Source organism: Hermetia illucens, chromosome 3, assembly GCF_905115235.1.
Source record: "Hermetia illucens chromosome 3, iHerIll2.2.curated.20191125, whole genome shotgun sequence".
Classification (NCBI taxonomy): Eukaryota; Metazoa; Arthropoda; class Insecta; order Diptera; family Stratiomyidae; genus Hermetia; species Hermetia illucens.
Genome location: NC_051851.1, coordinates 128,299,338 through 128,306,703, shown reverse-complemented (window position 1 = coordinate 128,306,703; position 7,366 = coordinate 128,299,338).

Genomic DNA, 7,366 nt, shown 5'->3' with positions numbered 1-7,366 from the left:
ATAAGTCGACCTGGATCCATTAAAGAAGTGTATTGTATCCATCATTTCTGACTGATTTCACTATGAAACACCCTTCCCAAAACTTAAGCGTTTTTTAGATACTCGAGTTTTAATTTTCTTCATAAAAATGGCCGATTCTTCGCCTATTGAATTAGATATTTTGAAATATGTGACTCTTATTATTTTTATTATTTCATTTTAACATGCAGAATAAGATGCTTTGTGACCTCAATATACATAATTGTACGTAAGTTAACTAAATAGGTCATTATAGACGTATTGCATTGTTTTATTTAGTTATCTAAGTTCAAAGAATAAATTAGATTGAAGAAGGGCCATTATTTTTAAATCCCATTTAGCATAAGAAGCTAAGTTTTTCTATGAGTTTAAATAAAACTAGATAATAATAGATTGTTATACCTCGTTGGATACCTGATAAAACGTAGATATCTTTGGGCACATCCGTAGAGCAGTTCACAAAAATTACATTTTTTTAAATTTGTGCAACTTTTTCAACGTTCAATCGTCTACAATGCCTATGATAGCATAGCCAGTGTAAAACTGTACACGGCCATGTGAGAATTCAGTATCCCGACGAAATTGATAAGACTGACTAGGCTGACCCTGACCAATGTGCGAGGCCAGATAAAAGCAGCAGGATCACTCTCAAGACCATTCGACATCAACAACGGTCTACGACAAGGGATGCCCCATCATGCGTCCTCTTTAACCTGGCCCTCGAGAAAGTAATCCATGATGCTGATGTAAATGCAAGAGGTACAATCCTCTTCAAGTCCATCCAACTACTGGCCTATGCTGACGATATCGACATCATGGGAAGAACCACCCGAGACGTACAAACTGCCTTCATCCAGATGGAGCAGGCGGCAATTAAGGCGAGATCTTGGGCTGCACATCAATCAAGGCAAGACAAAATATATGGTGGCAACGTTAGCACCGAAGACGAAACAACCAACAACATCAAACCGCACTGGTCAGTCAAGGAAGAATAAAAATAGGAGAATACAACTTTGAGACCGTTGGCAACTTCTCCTATATAGGGTCGAAAATCACAACCGATAACAGCTACGATGATGATAGGCTACGGTGGGCGAGTCACTTAATCCGTATGGATGAGGATGATCCCATCCGGAATGTCTATAAAGGTAATATCTATGGTAGAAAAAGAAGACGAGGCAGACCCTGCCTAAAATGGAGCGATGGCGTAGGTCAGGACGCCAGACAGCTTTTGGGGATATCGAATTGGTGGACCTCGGCGCAAAACAAGGATGTCTGGAGTTTCTTATTAAGGCAGGCCTAGACCGGATACCGATTGTTGCGCCGTTGATAATGATGAATCGTCTACAACGACCTATTTAGTTAACTTACAAGGACATTTGCCGCTTCGACCAATATGCTGGTTATCCTGTCTCTCCTTTACTGCGTGCAATAGGCATTTCCTTAAGGATACTGGATTACTGGATAACGATAGAAACGTGATTTTTCGACCATATGTTTATTGATATCTCTAGTATATAATGTATGATAACTTTTTCAGCTTGATACCTTAACTAGTTTTTGGAATACCTGTCAATTTATGCAGTCATCTCCAAAAAAAGGTGTTTTTCTGCTACCACCCTGGAAGGCACTGTGTTCATCTCAGGGAAAAAAACTAAACAGCATTTTAATGTGGACAATATTCCACGGTCCGCAAACTAGGATAATTAGAAAATAAATAAATTTTTGGTGGGCTTTTAAACTTAATTTTTTGGATTTTGGTGTTTATTTACGGCTTTTTTTATGAATAAAAAAAACGACCTGTCCGATTGCAATTATCCTAGTTTGCGGGCCGTAGAAATATGTATTAAAGAAGTCGCGGAAATTTCAAAGAATTTGGTTGGATAGATTTTGAGCTATGATGGCAGCCGATTTTCAAGATGCAGTTTCGAGAAAAACGCATTTAAAAATTTAAATGTGATTATCAACAGTAAAATTTTCACTCACCATTAATCTGCTATACCTGGTCCATAGAGAGCACCCTCCGTTTCTTCAAAAAAGTCTTGTAAGCCCGATTGTTGCCCTCTGATTTCAATTCTGGCTCTTTTAACGAGGTCAGTCGATCGTCGTTTGGACCACCAAATTCGTGCTTCCTTACGGCGGTCGACATAAACCTGACATATGTGACCAACTTCCCATTGTCACTAGGATTTTGAGAATGCCAATGAATCCTTCATTGAAAATAATTACAGCCAGAAAAGTGGCTATTTCTACGACCTTCTCCCCAGAATGAAGGTGTTTAGGAGCGAAAGTCCAGATCAATGCATTTAACGATCATTGTTATTCTGGGTCTCTGCTCCTAAACATCTGTTCAAGAGATCATCTCGTGAAAAATCTTCGTAGATTGGGTTGATGACTGTTTGAACTTCTTCAGTCAAAGGTGCCTTCTCGTGGTGGAAACTATCCAGTTCTTCTTCTGCTTTGCGCCATTTGCACCAACTGTCCTCGCCTGCTGGACAATTTTGATGCTGAGGATTTTCATCTGTAGAACATTTATGGAAGAAAGTTTCCCAAATTTCTTGCTTCATTCCTTCTATCGAATTCGCATGTCGACGAATAGCTAGCCCAGAAAATGTAGTGAGGTCCTTATCAGTAAGTTTTCCAGCCCTTTTCCACCAATGCCTTTGTGATTCTTCTTTGCATTTCTAAGCCGCGTTCCCATTCTTTTCTCGATATCTCCTACGCATTCCTTTTTCACTACTACGTATATTTTATTATTTGCAGAAATTTGCAGAAATACCGGAGAAAACTCCAGCAAAATCCAATATACAATATACAAAACTTGTCGCAATAAAAGTTTCTTTGCTGATGTCCTTTTTCTTTTCTGATAACTATCGATTCTCATGAAGTACTCGTTTTCTAGTGCGAGCATGATGTTGAGTGTTAAAGCGATCTCCCTTCGTACGATCCATTTAAAAAAATCACTGAACACACAAACAGCACAATACTTACAACAAAATATAACTGAGTATAACTTGAAAGCCTTGCAGTGCTCACTCTAGACTGGATTATCCTTTTTATTCCAAACAGCAAATAAGTTTAGACAATTGATTGTTTTTCCATCTTTTTATATTTGTATCTGTTTTCGAATTTATAAGGCTCAGGTAAAAAACTAACAGGTAAAAAAAGATTCGATGCTCTTCCTCATTGAGCACTCTAGCCGCGGCTGCAAACTCCTTACCTGTTTAACATTGTAATTTCTGAACGACTCGGAATATCGGAAAATCCCTTTGCCCACATATTCTCGACTATATATAGATACAATTCATGAAAAAAAAATCGATTTCTCGAACCCGGCACATGGGATGACCCCCTTAAAACATTCCTCCCTTTTCTACAAATTCTCAATATTAACGGAGATTCTGGCATTTATAGTTTAACCTAAAGATTTCTGCATTTTTCGTGGCCTTGATATGCAGCAAATTCATTTAATATCTGAATAATGGAAAATTAGTGCCCCAAAATGCTAGAATTATCATATCTAAGTGAATTTGCTCCATATCAAGACCACGTTTTCTCCCATTTAATACGTAATATTTCTAAATTTTCCATAATTAAGGCCACCATTTTTACCTGCCATTTCAAAGCCAACATAATGAGGCAACTTTTATCAACTTTGAAGGTTTGTACCATTACAATAATCCTTATTGAAATTTAGATACAAAACCCATTTTGAAATTTGAATTTAAACAGTTACATCTAGGAAGGGATGATGATCTTTGAAATTGAAAAAATATCCTTTTATAAGAAATTTATGTATTTATATTTATGGTATCATTTGGGATTAAATGGTTGAAGGAGAGAAAATTGCGATGCTTTTGAGAAAGTCACGCTTTTTCACACTATTCACGAGAAACGCGAACGGTACAAGAAAGAGTGCCCATTCCTTGGACCAATTTTCTTCAGACATGTGGTACTATAAACCATAGAACCATTATATACAGGACATTCTGTATACAACTCTTGCTGATTTTCGACAACCTTACTTACTCTTACTTAATCTTGCTTACTCTCGGCGGTCGTCAGTGACGGGGTCGCTTACGATGCGGAAATTGACGTCCCCGAGGTGCCGGTGTAAGTAGTTCTGACTGACCAGTTGGCAGTATACCTGCTTCCTAAGTAGTAGCCTTGAGAAAACCTCTCGGCGAAGAGCAAACCACGAATGGGCGATACACGGCGAAACACACAGCTTCATGGGCAGCTGGAGTGATGTGAGCCTAGCTCTGCCAAAGTGGTAGGTGTAACGTGTATCAGGAGCTAGCTCCTGCGGGACCCGCGTTGCTCCGAACGATCGCTGATCCATCCGTGAGTTCGGGGATCAACTAAGCGTAGGTCAGGCCTCAGACAACTGGTGTAGGGGATGTGTCCCCGAGGGTACACCCATTCCTAACTATTGCGGCCCACTCCACACTATGCGCTGGTGAATGTTCCATGGGGAATAAATCTAATTATACAAAAAAAAAATCCATGAAAGAGCAGGGAAGGAGGAAGAGCTAGCGCAGCATAAGAATACGTCTCTCACGGCAGCGATCAGCCAAAGAGGCAGAGAGAACTGAAATACCCGAGGCGACCACGACACGCCCAAATAAAAACGTGTGACGTGTGACGTGTGACGGAAACTCCAATACCCTGTAGTACCCCTGTTCCAAAAAAAACCCAGTCAGATTTGCCAGCCCTGAGCAGGTGGATCCGTACACGAAACGAGCCGATCGTCCCAGCTAGAGCCAAAGAGGAAACGTTCATCAGGAAATGCGCGGCAGTGGTGAAACTTATGCGGTCGGCAACCTTCCTCCAAAGGAATGTCAGCAAAGACGTCAAAACCGGGCTAATGGAACTGAAGGAGCTATTGGACCGCATCTCTTTCTTCAGGCGAACGTGGAGAGCAGCGGAAGACACTTGGAAAGCAGAAACAGCCTCACTTCCCGATGAGAGCACTACTAATGCCAAACGGACCCCAGATATCCCACTGCAAAGCGAACTGGGGAGAAAGCGAAAGAAGGACGACGTGCCTGAAGGAGAATCTATGAAGGCAGTTTCCAAATCCCAAAAAAAGAAGGTAAAAAGGATAAAAGGAAACCACTAACTACGCCGCCAGAGACCCGTCTGTCAAAAGACAAGGAGGCTACAAACCAAAAGTGAGTAGCAGAAAAGACGACGGAACGAAAAAGGACTAAACGTCGGCCCGAAGCGGACTAGCAAGAGTACGTTCTGCGAAGCGATCAAGGGGTTGCTGGGGGAGAATGCTCTTGTTTCTAGTCTAGAGCCCCATGTGCTTTCTAGAAAGCCACGATCCAGGTTTCTGGACTATGGACACACGTAAGCAGCTTGCAAGGGACCAGAAAGGAAGATAGCATGCCCCCCAGGTAGGTCAACAAGCGAAGACCTGCAATGAAAGCAAAAGTTGCGTTCTGTGCGGGGATCGTGGCGCGTTTGGTGAGAGCGCCGCATACACTGCGGGCTCGGGACGATGTCCAATCTTTAGGGCGGAACTAGAAGGGCTAGGGCGCGAATAGCATGATCCGCATTCTACAAGTTAACATGCACTGGAGTGTAACTGCTCAATAGCTGCTGGCGCAGTTCACTGCGGAGGTAAAAATTTATCTAGTGCTAATCAGCGAGTAATACTGAAACAGGGACCTGGCTTCATGACATATGGGTTTGTCTGGATTCTGTGTTTAGGGTTTTTTAACTTCTTCCTGATGCCAAATAAGACGATGCTGGACTTTCGGCGCCGGCTTGATGCTCTGGAGGACAGGCTCGGGCATAGAAGAGCGAGTCCTGGTAGGCGGTGATTTAAATGCTAGGGTCCTTGACTGAGGCATGCCTCAACCAGACTTTAGAGGAAAACGGATCCTGAAAATGACGATGAGAACCGCGCTCGTAGTTTTAAACACCGGATAGACGCCACTGTTTCGGTGCCCAAATTACGAAGGAAGAATCCCTGACATCACTTCCTCGTCGGAATTTTTGGGACAATCGTTGAACTGGTGACAACTCTTGGAAGACTTCTAGACAAGTGATCACCAATACATCGCGTTCGAATTGGTTGAGGCTACTTGCCAGCGTGCACCAACCCGGCGCCCCGTACGTGCGGAATGTTGCGAGGGTGAACATCGGGAAGGTCGTTGAAGCTCTTGCAGCAGGCACAATCGCGCTGGATGGCACTTCGGGGGTAGAAGCGGTGCAGCTGACCTGGACGTAAACTCACTGATGAACCTGATAACGACAGCGTGTGAGGCTTCGATACCCCGGAGGGTCCTCATCCATGACAAGCTTTCTATATATTGATGGACGGCAGAAATTGCCGACCTACGGAGGGAGTGACATAAGCTCCACCGTTTGGCATGCACCATGAAAGCAGATTATAGATGAACAAAAGGTAGACTCCGCATTGCCATAAATAAAAGCAAAGCTTTAGGTTGGCTGAACCTGATCAACGAGGTGAATGAGGACCCGCGGTGACTTCACTATAAAATTGTCACCAAAAAAATCGGGGCTCTGCGGAATTCCTGCAGTGGTGTTCCGCCAACGGCCAGAATTGCTGCTTGGGCGTTCAAAGCTTTCCTGAAGGAGTGCACTTTCCTTGTCATTGGAAGGTAGCAAGACTCGCGCTGATCAGCAAGAGAAAAGGAGACCCGGAGCTGCCGTCTGCATACTGACCGCTGTGCATGCTTGACACGGTCGGGAAAGTGCTCGAAAAGCTCATCAGGAGCAGACTCGCTGAAGCGATTCGCGCTGCCGGGGACTTATCCGCAAGGCAGTTCCGGTTTAGAGTGGATTTTGTTTGGATTTCGTGGATGCCGTTCATCGAGCCGAGGCACAAAGCCGCCTATCTTAACGGATAGTATTTCTCATAACGCTTGATATCAGAAATGCCTTCAATTCCGTAAGATGGACAGATATGCTAGGTATAGTAGAAAACTCATTCCACCTGCGAAGCTATCTCTTGCGGATATTGAGAAATTATCTGAAAGATCACTCCCTGCTCCATGAGACGCTAGAGAGCTGGTGGAGGATGGAAATCATGTGGCGAGTAGTACAGGGATCCATCCTAGGACCAGACCTATGGAACACTTCTTACGATTATTTGCTGAGGTTCGATATCCCAGAAAAATCACGCCTGGTCGGTTATGCAGACAGCGTTGCGGCACTTGTTGTTGGACGCTCTGTTAAATAAGCGCAAACAGACTTGCCATATTGATGCGATGGGTAAGCGGATGGATGGCTGCTCATAATTTCAGCCTTGCGCTGGAAAAAACCGAAGTAGTCATCTTGACCAGAAAGGGAATCCCAACGCTGGGCACTATAT